The 13,445-nt window shown below is 41.4% G+C and overlaps 1 pseudogene; it reads right to left on the bottom strand.

Moving 5' to 3' along the window:
• Window positions 1-2,785: 2,785 nt before the first annotated feature.
• Window positions 2,786-4,100, bottom strand: LOC125519396 (BTB/POZ and MATH domain-containing protein 2 pseudogene; annotated as a pseudogene).
• Window positions 4,101-13,445: the final 9,345 nt, after the last annotated feature.

The raw sequence follows: 13,445 nt of genomic DNA, 5'->3' as shown, positions 1-13,445 counted from the left end.
GGAAGGGCGCTTGATGAAATATATCCCCAGTAATTTTTGTGTGAATAGCATGATAACTCACACAACGCATACCTGATAACTTATGTTCCCCACTTTTTGTAACTTTGGCGACAATGATGAGGGATGTTGGAAAAAAATAGTTGAATACCCCCCGGTAAGTCCTGTATAGTTATCATGGTAATATAAGCACCGTAGACCTGATAACTTAGGTATAGACACCACGATAACTTTAGACCCGAATAAAAGGTTGTTGAAACATACCCCGGTTACTTCTATGCAAATAGCATGGTAATATATGTATCGCGGACCTGATAACTTAGCTACAAATACCACAGTAACGTTGACCCGGGGGGAAGGAATCGTTGAAAACACACCCCCGGTCACTTCTGCATAAATAATATGTTAACATACATATAACATAAATGATAACTTATGGTAACTTTTGACGAAAAAAGTGATCAAAACATACCAACATGGGATCTAGTTTTGATGTTGTCATCACGATGGATTTTTTATGTGGAAACGATTTTTCAGTCAGAAACAACAGTTTAAGCTATAAAACATTTTATAGTTTCGTAATAGTGAGAATCTACAATGGCATCAGCTTTCACGTGCTATCGTGCATTTGCATGTGGAGAGAATGTTGGATTAGCCATTTTTATGCCTTGGTAATTTCTATGTAAACAGGATGGTAACTGACGTACCAGAGATGTGACAACTTATTTAGCCTAGATCTGATAACTTTTGACCCGAATTTTTTTCGACGAAACATAACAACATGGGATCTAGTTTCGAAGCTCTCCTCGCAACGAATCTTTTATGTGAAGACGATTTTTCAATCGGGGCGACGGTTTGAGCTACAAAACATTTTGATTTTTGAAATTAAAAGGAATCTAGGATGAAATCATTAATTTTGTCTTTTTCTGCATGCATGCATATATATGGTAAAAGGGAGGTGGAGTTTACGTGAAAGAACTGGTCTGCGTACACTCGATGCATCAATACTCAATACTCTATCAATCCTCCGCACCTATCGCTAAATTCCTGCCGTCCGGAAGTTAGTCACGTCCTTATAGAAATCTCTCCACTAAGAACCCATCAAAAGGAAGGCCTCTTTGTTTTGCAGGATCGTCAAAACGCAAGAACAGAAAACAAAACTCATGAATAGAATGTCAAGCCCATTCAAATCCTACAGGAATTAAGTTTGTTTGATAGCATCATAGGAAAAACAAAAGGATTTTTTTTTCAAGTGCGAATGCCGGTTTTCCTATGAAATGTGCAGTGCAAATGATTAATTATATCAGAACGTACTGAAAGAGGCAGCTCTGATTACCATGTAGAAATTATGGGAAGCGTTCTACCCTCCTGAGGGGGCCGTGTGGGTATTTATTGATTGAATGGGGCTTATCCCATGGTGGCGCATATATAACTTGGAGTACAAGAGATAGAGAGATAAAGATGAATTTAAATGGTTACAATCCTATCTCTAAGCAACAACTATCCCTAACAGAATACATCATGCGCTAGGAGAGATAATCATGTGAGATATTTCAACAACTAAGCCAAAAAAAAAGAGTTGAGGGCCAAAAACAGTGCCCCCGGATATCATAGAATGACAAGAAATGGAACCATAAAACCAAGTAAATCTCCCTTCGAATGAACTAACCATCTTGTTAGCTTGCAAGTTCAAGGCCAATATATCTATAGAAATCTCTCCACTAAGAACCCATCAGGAGGAGGGCCTCTTTGTTTTGCAGGATTGTCAAAATGCAAGAACAGAGAAAAAAACTCATGAATAGAATGGCATGCCCATTCAAATCCTACAGGAATTGAGTTTGTTTGATAGCATCACATGAATTTTTTTCCCAAGTGGTTGTGGTGGATGCCAGATTTCTTATGAAATGTGTAGTACACATGATTCCTTATATTAGTAAAAATTCATATTAGGATTCAATCTTACGAATCAAATGGCCATCATAGGAATAAAAATCTCGAGCTTTCCAATCCTCCAAAAACCATAAGAAAATCTTTTGAGTCAAAGAGGCCCTTAGCTTTTATTCACCATTGAAGAGTGGAGGTAGGCTGCAGAAAATATCGCAGGGAAAGCACCATGTGAAGTCGAAATAGTGTCAATGCAAGTTCTTTGGTTCAACAGTGTAGAGTTGTACTAGGCAAATAAAAAACACAGGACAAGCAGGCTAACGAGACAAAGTAGTGCTTTTGGAATCTGCACAGGTTTTGTTTCAAAATCTCAAACTTCTCGAAGTGGAAACTATGGTTTCAGAGTTTTACCAAACTCTAAAAGAAATAGAACATCTGGTAACAAAATGCAAACTAAAATTTAAGATTGAAACAATGATGTGAACAACTAAGACATTGGTATTTTAATATACATATTATACAGTGTATAATTGGCATCACGGCATCACCGAGAACTTCAGAACTGATCAATAATTTTCCATAATACTGATATTTGCTAAAGCTTCGTCATATTACACCATCGATGTAGTCATGGTAGTTAATCACTCACTGCTTCAATCAAGAAATTAAAAGAGCACCTAAAGGGTAAAACAGAAACAGTAAATGTACTAGTCTACATATCAAAACATATTTAAGAATGATACTGATCTAGCATATATAGGTTCATGTACAGGTTAACAAATTATCACAGGGGAGACATACATTTTGCAAAACTAACCCTTGTCGAGAAGATCTCCGAGAATTTAAGAAAAAACAAACTAATCTAAGGTTTGCAAAGGTCTCAACTGAAGTAACTATGCTAAATTTAATCCACAGTCAGCATACTAAAATTTGTGGTGTTAGCTGCTTTCTCCCATATATCAACAATGATTGTAGGACAAGTCCTTTTCAGGTGCTCATACCCTTTACTTGCCATCACATCAACTTTTCTGTTCGAAGAGATGATATATTCAATGCAAGCATCTTTGAGCTTGCTGCAATGATGCTGGTCAGCTAGAGCTAAGGTGGTTGCCACAGTCCCAGTAGAAAGAACCTCGCAAAGTTTTCTCTCACACATCAACTTCATCCTTTCCATACCATACATATCTGCAGCAACAAGTAAATGCCTAAGCAATTCTTGATACTCATCAGAGTTGAGGTCATCCAACGGAGGCAACGTATCTTAGTAAATGAAGTGAAGCAGTCCTCTGAAAGTTGTGGGTTGCATATCTTCAACGGTTATGCTGTGCCTTTGTTCGTCTTTGAGTGGCCCGTAGAACTCCACTCTAAAGACCGGCGACCGCATGGCGCATTGCGAGGATGATCTTATGAGCTGGGAAAACCTCATGTTTGACTTTGACCTTGAAAGACACATCTGCTCCCTCTGTAGCCTCCAGCAATGTACCGAGGTTATCCACCACATCGGACGGTGGCACTTGGACCTCGGCGTTAATCTTGGCATCCACCACCTGTGCCTCCTTGAACTTGATCACTGTAAGACTGCACTTGATGAGAAGAATGTCGTCCATAATATACCTTCCAAGTTCACACTTCCTCAAGAAATATGGATTGCCCCAGCAGTGGCCTGCATTGCCACGACTGTCAAACACCAACGGTTCTGTCTGGTAAGGGTTTGGCCCAATAATGCTACACTTACTGGCTGCTGCTACGGAAATGGTGCCTACGGGCTGAGGTGGCCAAACGAGAGAACTAGCGAGCCGGAATTCACGCAAAGTAAAAAACCTGAGCACCAAACAGTAGAATCCATCTCTGCGCGTAGGTGATTCCGTGCGCCTTTTGCCCGTAAGTGTAGCATTATTGGGGTTTGGCCCGGGCGCGGGAGGCTGTGTGGCCTGGTCGACCGGCCAAATATGGAAGAGCGCCCTCACCTCAGTGTTATCAGTCTGGAGCAGGAGGTCGACAGCCAACCAATCTTTATGGTCTTCCGTTTCACCGTCAGGGTACAAGTGGACGCACCAGTCGTAGCCGCCGACAGCAAAGGTAGCGGACTGGATGACCTTGCCGACGCCGAAGCCTCTGTACAGGCTGTACCCTTGGATCTTGAATAGGTGCGTCCCATGCGCAGTCTCCGGGGCGCAGGTAGAGGCCGTCCTCGTTGCTGAGCTCTGGGACGCGGCCATGGCTGCTGTGTAGGTGAGGCAGATATACTAAGCGCGGGACTACGGGAGACCCGGGGAGAGACAACGGCGACGGAGCGATTCGAGAGGCAGCAGTAAGGACAACGGCGGGTGGTGCGAACAATTGACGACAACTTGGCGAACAGAATTTTACGATTGGGAGACTGCCGCCCGAGAAGGGACAGCGATATATAGGTGAAACACAATTGTTCGGCCCTACTATTCCATGATGGATTCCAATACCACAAACTCACCACGATGGACTCCATACAAGCTGAATTGTGACACCTGCTCCCTGACGGATTCCAGTTCCAACTTACCCAAAACTTATATCTTTTATAAAAAGAAAATAAAAATTAAATGGAAATAGCGTGTCAATTCTAAAAGTTTAGAAATATGTTTTTGCTGATAGCGAAAATGGCATTGGCGCATTCCATATAGTTGGGTGATCTTCTGACTCTCTCACTCAATCACATATATACCTGTAATCCCTATACATAACTATATGCAAGAACACCTACACACATAATTAGGACTATTGCGTCCACCACTGAGGGGCCTGATCCTGTATAATCTCTTTTTTTTTTAAGAAAAGAAGGATCCCGGCCTCTGCATCTGAGCGATGCATGCAGCCATTTTATTAATTATTTATAAAGATCATACAAAGTAATACATTAGTAAATCTGAAGCCACCTACATTACTAGGAGAAAGCTTCACTAGTGTAGAATTGGCCATTAGTCCTGGTTCATAAGGGCCTTTAATCCCGGTTCACCAACCAGGACTAAAGGGTGGGGACTAAAGCCCTCCCCCTTAGTCCCGATTCGTCACGACCCAGGACCAAAGGCCCACCACGTGGCACGAGCCCGCACCGGGGGCTGGGGGTCATTTAGTCCCGGTTGGTGACGCCAACCGGGACTAAAAGATTAAGGGGTTTATGGTTTATTTTTTCTTTTAATTTTTTTCCATTTAATTCTTTTTTATTTCAAACATATTTTACGCTGCTACATACTGTACACGTTATGCATGTATAAACAAAATTTCTCGTAGAATCGATCATATATATATATATATCATCGAATTTCTCATACGACCATTCATACACACATACTCCCTCCATCCGATGAAGAGTGTACATCTAGAGATTTTAGGACAAATTATGGAGTAAAGTGAAAAATGCATTGGAAAAATGCAAGCCATCATCACTCTCTTCTTTAATTAAGCAACCCCAATGAGCTAAGTGCATGTACAAATTAAGAAGACCATGTACAGCTTGTTATTGATCTTGATTACCGTGTGACAAGAGAGAATTATTTTTTTCTACTTTAAAGTGCATTGGGAAGATAAAAGTACACTCTTTTGTGGACAAATTTTGAAGCTAAACATACACTCTTTACCAGACGGAGGGACTATATATACAATTTCTCCTACAATTTACAGATCATTACATGAAGGCATTAGATGTAATGGTATTCTCTTTCGGGATCTCTGACCTGGTCAAGCAAAAATCCCGCCAGTTCCTTTTGAAGAGAGATCATATGAATATATTAGTTGTGTGTATGTATGTTAGATAATGATATAAAAATTGTGAATAGTGTTCTGGCAAACGTACCCAAAATTGTCTTGCAGATTTGGTCCTTTCAGACGTCATAATGCAGATGTTCGCACAAACGTAGTATGCACATAAATTATTCCCTGACGTCTGCCTCATGCACTTCACGAGAATAGAATTCAATCAGATAATAATTAATCAAGCATGATAATGGTATTGGAACTAGAATTAAAGAGATGCGCGGTCGTAGCTAGTACTACTCAATTACCTTGGGTCGCACCCATGTTAGCTCTTGTTTCCATTGAACCTGTTTGATGAACTTTTGCCAAACCCTGCCCACCGGCAAAAAAATGAATAAAGGAATTATTGATTAGTTGATATCAGGAAATGAACTAAAGAGGCCGACATAGTGCGATAATGATTGAAATTACCTGTCCATCATCCCCTTCATGATTGAGTATTCTTTAGTTTCTTTAAGTAGCGAGTCCAATACTTCAAATTTTCCCAAGTCAACTTCAATGATTAGCAGGATCCAGTGAAAACTGCATGCGCACACGTTTGTATAATTAAGCGGGCATGTGCATAACTCATCAACTACACTTATTAACATCTAGTAAGCAAAACAGAATTTGTAGTACAAGACAGTAACCCTCACCCGAAATTGTAAGGAAATAGTATTTCTGGTTGGGTATTTAGTCGCTTAAAAAACTCTAGCAAGCTTCTCTTTGTGTCTTTTTATGACGTGACCATGTCTCTTCGTTAAAGGTATTTGGGTCAATGAACCCAATGCCATAGTGTCCATCTCTTTTCATTTCATAAATCTTCATTCTGCATAATACCACAGAAAAGAATATAGTGAGGATAATTACAGGTAATGAATGAGCACAACTAGATACTTAAATTACAGAAAGAAATCACTTACATACAATAGGAATTGAGGAGAGATTTGTCGAGTGCGTCTTGATTGGATAACTGAAACATTTCTTGAAACTCAACTCTAAAATCTTTTTCATGGAAGTAATGCTCTGCCTTGACTTTCACCATGAGGGCCTCTCGCCCGTTCTTTACTTATCTCAGGTACCACTCATGCAATCTGTGCATTCTCATTGATAGAAGCGGGATCTCCTCAGGCTTGACCAGAGGTTGGCCGGAGACATATTTCCATGATAGTTCCTCCTCTGTAAACCCGAGGAGAAACTCGATGCCTAGGAGTTGTTCAACAGTGACACCGGCCTCTTTAGCCTGCATTCTATGTTCGTCGGTTATTACCGGATGATCGATGGTACTCACATGTGATTGTACAATGAGCGGGGCGATCAATTGCACTGCCTGTTCTCCTAGTTGGGGAACAATTTTCCCGCATTTTTTACTACCTGCTTTGGCTCGAGCTCGACTCTTTTTCTTTTTGTGCACGATATGACTTCTTAATTAACAGAGCGCTAATAGTCTGAGTCCGTTCTCTTCACAGCCGGTTGAGCCATATCCAGAAAGTGCTGTACGACTTCCTCGGGTATTTTCTCCTTTGGTGGCGGGGGCGGCCTCTTAGCAAAAAAGGCCTTCACTTCGGCATCCACTATGGCCTTGTTTTCCTCGTCACCCCTGTCGTAAGCCAACTTCCTTTTGGCAGGAGGTGAGGGTTTCTTGCTTGGTGCTCTCTTTCGCTTTGGAGACGGCTGACATGCCTGAGATCAATATGGAGGACTTGCGTTGATGGGCTCAGTCTCGGGCAGCTGGGGTGGAGAAGGCTGACGCGATGGTGTACTAGCACCACGCTCCATCTCGGGTTGGGGTGATGTCTACTACAGAATCTTCTTCTTGTAGATGTTGTTGGGCCTCCAAGTGCAGAAGTTTGTAGGACAATAGCAAATTTCCTTCAAGTGGATGACCTAAAGTTTATCAATCCGTGGGAGGCGTAGGATGAAGATGGTCTCTCTCAAGCAACCCTGCAACTAAATAACAAAGAGTCTCTTATGTCCCCAACACACCCAACACAATGGTAAATTGTATAGGTGCACTAGTTCGGCGAAGAGATGGTGATACAAGTGCAATATGGATGGTAGATATAGGTTTTTGTAATCTGAAAATATAAAAACAGCAAGGTAACTAATGAGAAAAGTGAGCATAAACGGTATTGCAATGCGTTGAAACAAGGCCTAGGGTTCATACTTTCACTAGTGCAAGTTCCCTTAACAATAATAACATAATTGGATCATATAGCAGAGAACAAACGAAGAGATTATGGTAGGGTACGAAACCACCCCAAAGTTATCATTTCTGATCGATCTATTCAAGAGTCCGTAGTAAAATAACACGAAGCTATTCTTTCCGTTCAATCTATCCCAGAGTTCGTACTAGAATAACACCTTAAGACACAAATCAACCAAAACCCTAATGTCACCTAGATACTCCAATGTCACCTCAAGTATCTGTGGGTATGATTATACGATATGCATCACACAATCTCAGATTCATCTATTCAAACCAACACAAAGTACTTCAAAGAGTGCCCCAAAGTTTCTACCGAAGAGTCAAGACGAAAACGTGTGCCAACCCCTATGCATAGGTTCATGGGCGGAACCTGCAAGTTGATCACCAAAACATACATCAAGTGGATCAATAGAATACCCCATTGTCACCATGGGTATCCCACGCAAGACATACATCAAGTGTTCTCAAATCCTTAAAGACTCAATCCGATAAGATAACTTCAAAGGGAAAACTCAATTCATTACAAGAGAGTAGAGGGGGAGAAACATCATAAGATCCAACTATAATAGCAAAGCTCACGATACATCAAGATCGTATCGCCTCAAGAACACGAGAGAGAGAGAGAGAGAGAGAGAGATCAAACACATAGCTACTGGTACATACCCTCAGCCCCGAGGGAGAACTGTTGGAGAACGTAGTAATTTCAAAAAGTTTCCTACGCACACGCAAGATCATGGTGATGCATAGCAACGAGAGGGGAGAGTGTGATCTACGTACCCTTGTAGACCGAAAGCGGAAGCGTTATGACAACGCGGTTGATGTAGTCGTACGTCTTCACGGCCTGACCGATCAAGCACCAAAAGTACGGCACCTCTGAGTTCTAGCACACGTTCAGCTCGATGACGATCCCCGGACTCCGATCCAGCAAAGTGTCGGGGAAGAGTTCCGTCAGCACAACGGCGTGGTGACGATCTTGATGTTCTACCGTCGCAGGGCTTCGCCCAAGCACCGCTACAATATTATCGAGGATTATGGTGGAAGGGGGCACCGCACATGGCTAAGAGAACGATCACGAAGATCAACTTGTGTGTCTAGGGGTGCCCCTGCCCCCGTATATAAAGGAGCAAGGGGAGGAGGCCGGCCGGCCCTATAGGCATGCCAAGGAGGAGTCCTCCTCCTAGTAGGAGTAGGACTCCTACTAGGAGGGGGAAGGAAGTGGGGAGGGAGAAGGAAAGGGGGGCGCCGCCCCCCTCTCCTAGTCCAATTCGAACCAGGGGGAGGAGGCGCGCGGCCCACCCTGGCTGCCCTTCTGTCTCTCCACTGACGTCCATATGGCCCATTACTTCTCCGGGGGGGGGGGGGGGGGGTTCCGGTAACCCTCCGGTAGTCCGGTTTTCTCCGAAATCACCCGGAACACTTCCGGTGTCCGAATATAGTCGTCCAATATATCAATCTTTATGTCTCGACCATTTCGATACTCCTCGTTATGTCCGTGATCACATCCGGGACTCCGAACTAACTTCGGTACATCAAAACTCATAAACTCATAATATAACTGTCATCGAAACCTTAAGCGTGCGGACCCTACGGGTTCGAGAACAATGTAGACATGACCGAGACATGTCTCCGGTCAATAACCAATAGCGGAACCTGGATGCTCATATTGGCTCCTACATATTCTACGAAGATCTTTATCGGTAAGACCGCATAACAACATACGTTGTTCCCTTTGTCATCGGTATGTTACTTGCCCGAGATTCGATCGTCGGTATCTCAATACCTAGTTCAATCTCGTTACCGGCAAGTCCCTTTACTCGTTTCGTAATACATCATCTCGCAACTAACTCATTAGTTGCAATGCTTGCAAGGCTTATGTGATGTGCATTACCGAGAGGGCCCAGAGATACCTCTCCGACAATCGGAGTGACAAATCCTAATCTCGAAATATGCCAACCCAACATTTACCTTTGGAGACACCTGTAGAGCTCCTTTATAATCACCCAGTTACGTTGTGATGTTTGGTAGCAACAAAGTGTTCCTCCGGCAAACGGGAGTTGCATAATCTCATAGTCATAGGAACATGTATAAGTCATGAAGAAAGCAATAGCAACATACTAAACGACCGGGTGCTAAGCTAATGGAATGGGTCATGTCAATCACATCATTCTCCTAATAATGTGATCCCGTTAATCAAATGACAACACATGTCTATGGTTATGAAACATAACCATGTTTGATTAACGAGCTAGTCAAGTAGAGGCATACTAGTGACACTCTATTTGTCTATGTATTCACACATGTATTATGTTTCCGGTTAATACAATTCTAGCATGAATAATAAACATTTATCATGATATAAGGAAATAAATAATAACTTTATTATTGCCTCTAGGGCATATTTCCTTCAGTCTCCCACTTGCACTAGAGTCAATAATCTAGTTCACATCGCCATGTGATTCAACACTAATAGTTCACATCACCATGTGATTAACACCCATAGTTCACATCGTCATGTGACCTATACCCAAAGGGTTTACTAGAGTCAGTAATCTAGTTCACATCGTTTATGTGATTAACACCCAAAGAGTACTAAGGTGTGATCATGTTTTGCTTGTGAGATAATTTTAGTCAACGGGTCTGTCACATACAGATCCGTAAGTATTTTGCGAATTCTATGTCTACAATGCTCTGCACGGAGCTACTCTAGCTAATTGCTCCCACTTTCAATATGTATCTAGATCGAGACTTAGAGTCATCCAGATCTGTGTCAAAACTTGCATCGACGTAACTTTTTACGACGAACCTTTTGTCACCTCCATATTTGAGAAATATTTCCTTATTCCACTAAGGATAATTTTGACCGCTGTCCAGTGATCTACTCTTAGATCACTATTGTACTCCCTTGCTTAACACAGTGTAGGGTATACAATAGATCTGGTACACAGCATGGCATACTTTATAGAACCTATGGCTGAGGCATAGGGAATGACTTTCATTCTCTTTCTATCTTCTGCCGTGGTCGGGCTTTGAGTCTTACTCAATTTCACACCTTGTAACACAGCCAAGAACTCTTTCTTTGACTGTTCCATTTTGAACTACTTCAAAATATTGTCAAGGTATGTACTCATTGAAAAAAACTTATCAAGCGTCTTGATCTATCTCTATAGATCTTGATGCTTAATATGTAAGCAGCTTCACCGAGGTCTTTCTTTAAAAAACTTCTTTCAAAACACTCCTTTATGCTTTGCAGAATAATTCTACATTATTTCCGATCAACAATATGGCATTCACATATACTTATCAGAAATGCTGTAGTGCTCCCACTCACTTTCTTGTAAATACAGGCTTCACCGCAAGTCTATATAAAACTATATGCTTTGATCATCTCATCAAAGCGTATATTCCAACTCCGAGATGCTTGCACCAGTCCATAGATGGATCGCTGGAGCTTGCCTATTTTGTTAGTACCTTTAGGATTGACAAAACCTTCTGGTTGCATCATATACAACTCTTCTTTAATAAATGCATTAAGGAATGCAGTTTTGTTTATCCATTTGCCAGATTTCATAAAATGCGGCAATTGCTAACATGATTCGGACAGACTTAAGCATAGATACGAGTGAGAAACTCTCATCGTAGTCAACACCTTGAACTTGTCGAAAACCTTTTTGCGACAATTCTAGCTTTGTAGATAGTAACACTACTATCAGCGTCCGTCTTCCTCTTGAAGATCCATTTAATCTCAATGGCTCGCCGATCATTGGGCAAGTCAATCAAAGTCTATACTTTGTTCTCATACATGGATCTCATCTCAGATTTCATGGCCTCAAGCCATTTCGCAGAATCTGGGCTCATCATCGCTTCCTCATAGTTCGTAGGCTCGTCATGGTCAAGTAACATGACCTCCAGAACTGGATTACCATACCACTCTGGTGCGGATCTCACTCTGGTTTACCTACGAGGTTCGGTAGTAACTTGATCTGAAGTTACATGATCATCATCATTAGCTTCCTCACTAATCGGTCTATTAGTCACAGGAATAGATTTCTGTGATGAACTACTTTCCAATGAGGGAGCAGGTACAGTTACCTCATCAAGTTCTACTTTCCTCCCACTCGCTTCTTTCGAGAGAAACTCCTTCTCTAGAAAGGATCCATTCTCAGCAATGAATAACTTGCCTTCGGATCTGTGATAGAAGGTGTACCAAACAGTCTCCTTTGGGTATCCTATGAAGACATATTTCTCCGATTTGGGTTTGAGTTTATCAGGATGAAACTTTTTCATATAAGCATCACAATCCCAAACTTTAAGAAACGACAACTTTGGTTTCTTGCCAAACCACAGTTCATACGGTGTTGTCTCAACGGATTTAGATGGTGCCCTTTTTTAACGTGAATGCAGCTGTCTCTAATGCATAACCCCAAAACTTTAGTGGTAAATCGGTAAGAAACATCATAGATTGCACTATATACAATAAAGTACGGTTATGACGTTCGGACACAACATTATGCCGTGGTGTTCCAGGTGGCATGAATTTGTGAAACTATTCCACATTGTTTTAATTGAAGACCAAACTCATAACTCAAATATTCGTCTCCGCGATCAGATCGTGGAAACTTTATTTTCTTGTCACGATGATTTTCCACTTCACTCTGAAATACTTTGAACTTTTCAGACTTATGTTTCATCAAGTAGATATACTCATAACTGCTTAAATCATCTGTGAAGGTCAGAAAATAATGATACTTGTCGCGAGCTTTAATATTCATCAGATCACATACATCAGTATGTATGATTTCCAGCAAATCTGTTGCTCGCTGCATTGTTCCGGAGAACAGAGTCTTTAGTCATCTTGCCCATAAGGCATGGTTCGCAAGCATCAAGTGATTCATAATCAAGTGATTTCAAAAACCCATCAGCATGGAGTTTCTTCATGCGCTTTACAACAATATGACCTAAACGGCAGTGCCACAAATAAGTTGCACTATCATTATTAACTTTGCATCTTTTGGTTTCAATATTATGATTATGTGTATCACTACGATCGAGATCCAATGAACTATTTTCATTGGGTGTGTAACCATATAAGGTTTTATTCATGTAAACAGAACAACAATTATTCTCTTACTTAAATGAATAACCGTATTATAATAAACATGATCAAATCATATTCATGTTCAATGTAAACACCAAATAACACTTATTTAGGTTCAACACTAATCCCGAAAGTATAGGGAGTGTGCGATGATGATCATATCAATCTTGGAACCACTTCCAACACACATCGTCACTTCAGCCTTAACTAGTCTCTGTTTATTCTGCAACTCCCGTTTCGAGTTACTAATCTTAGAAACTGAACTAGTATCAAATACTGAGGGGTTGCTATAAACACTAGTAAAGCACACATCAATAACATGTATATCAAATATACTTATGTTCACTTTGCCATCCTTCTTATCCGCCAATCACTTGGGGTAGTTCCGCTTCCAGTGACCAGTCCCTTTGCAGTAGAAGCACTTAGTCTCAGGCTTAGGATCAGACTTGGGCTTCTTCACTTGAGTAGCAACTTGCTTGCCGTTCTTCTTGAAGT

This window comes from Triticum urartu, chromosome 7A, assembly GCF_056163025.1.
Source record: "Triticum urartu cultivar PI428250 chromosome 7A, HENAU_Tu73, whole genome shotgun sequence".
Classification (NCBI taxonomy): Eukaryota; Viridiplantae; Streptophyta; class Magnoliopsida; order Poales; family Poaceae; genus Triticum; species Triticum urartu.
This window is presented reverse-complemented; position numbering and strand designations above follow the sequence as displayed.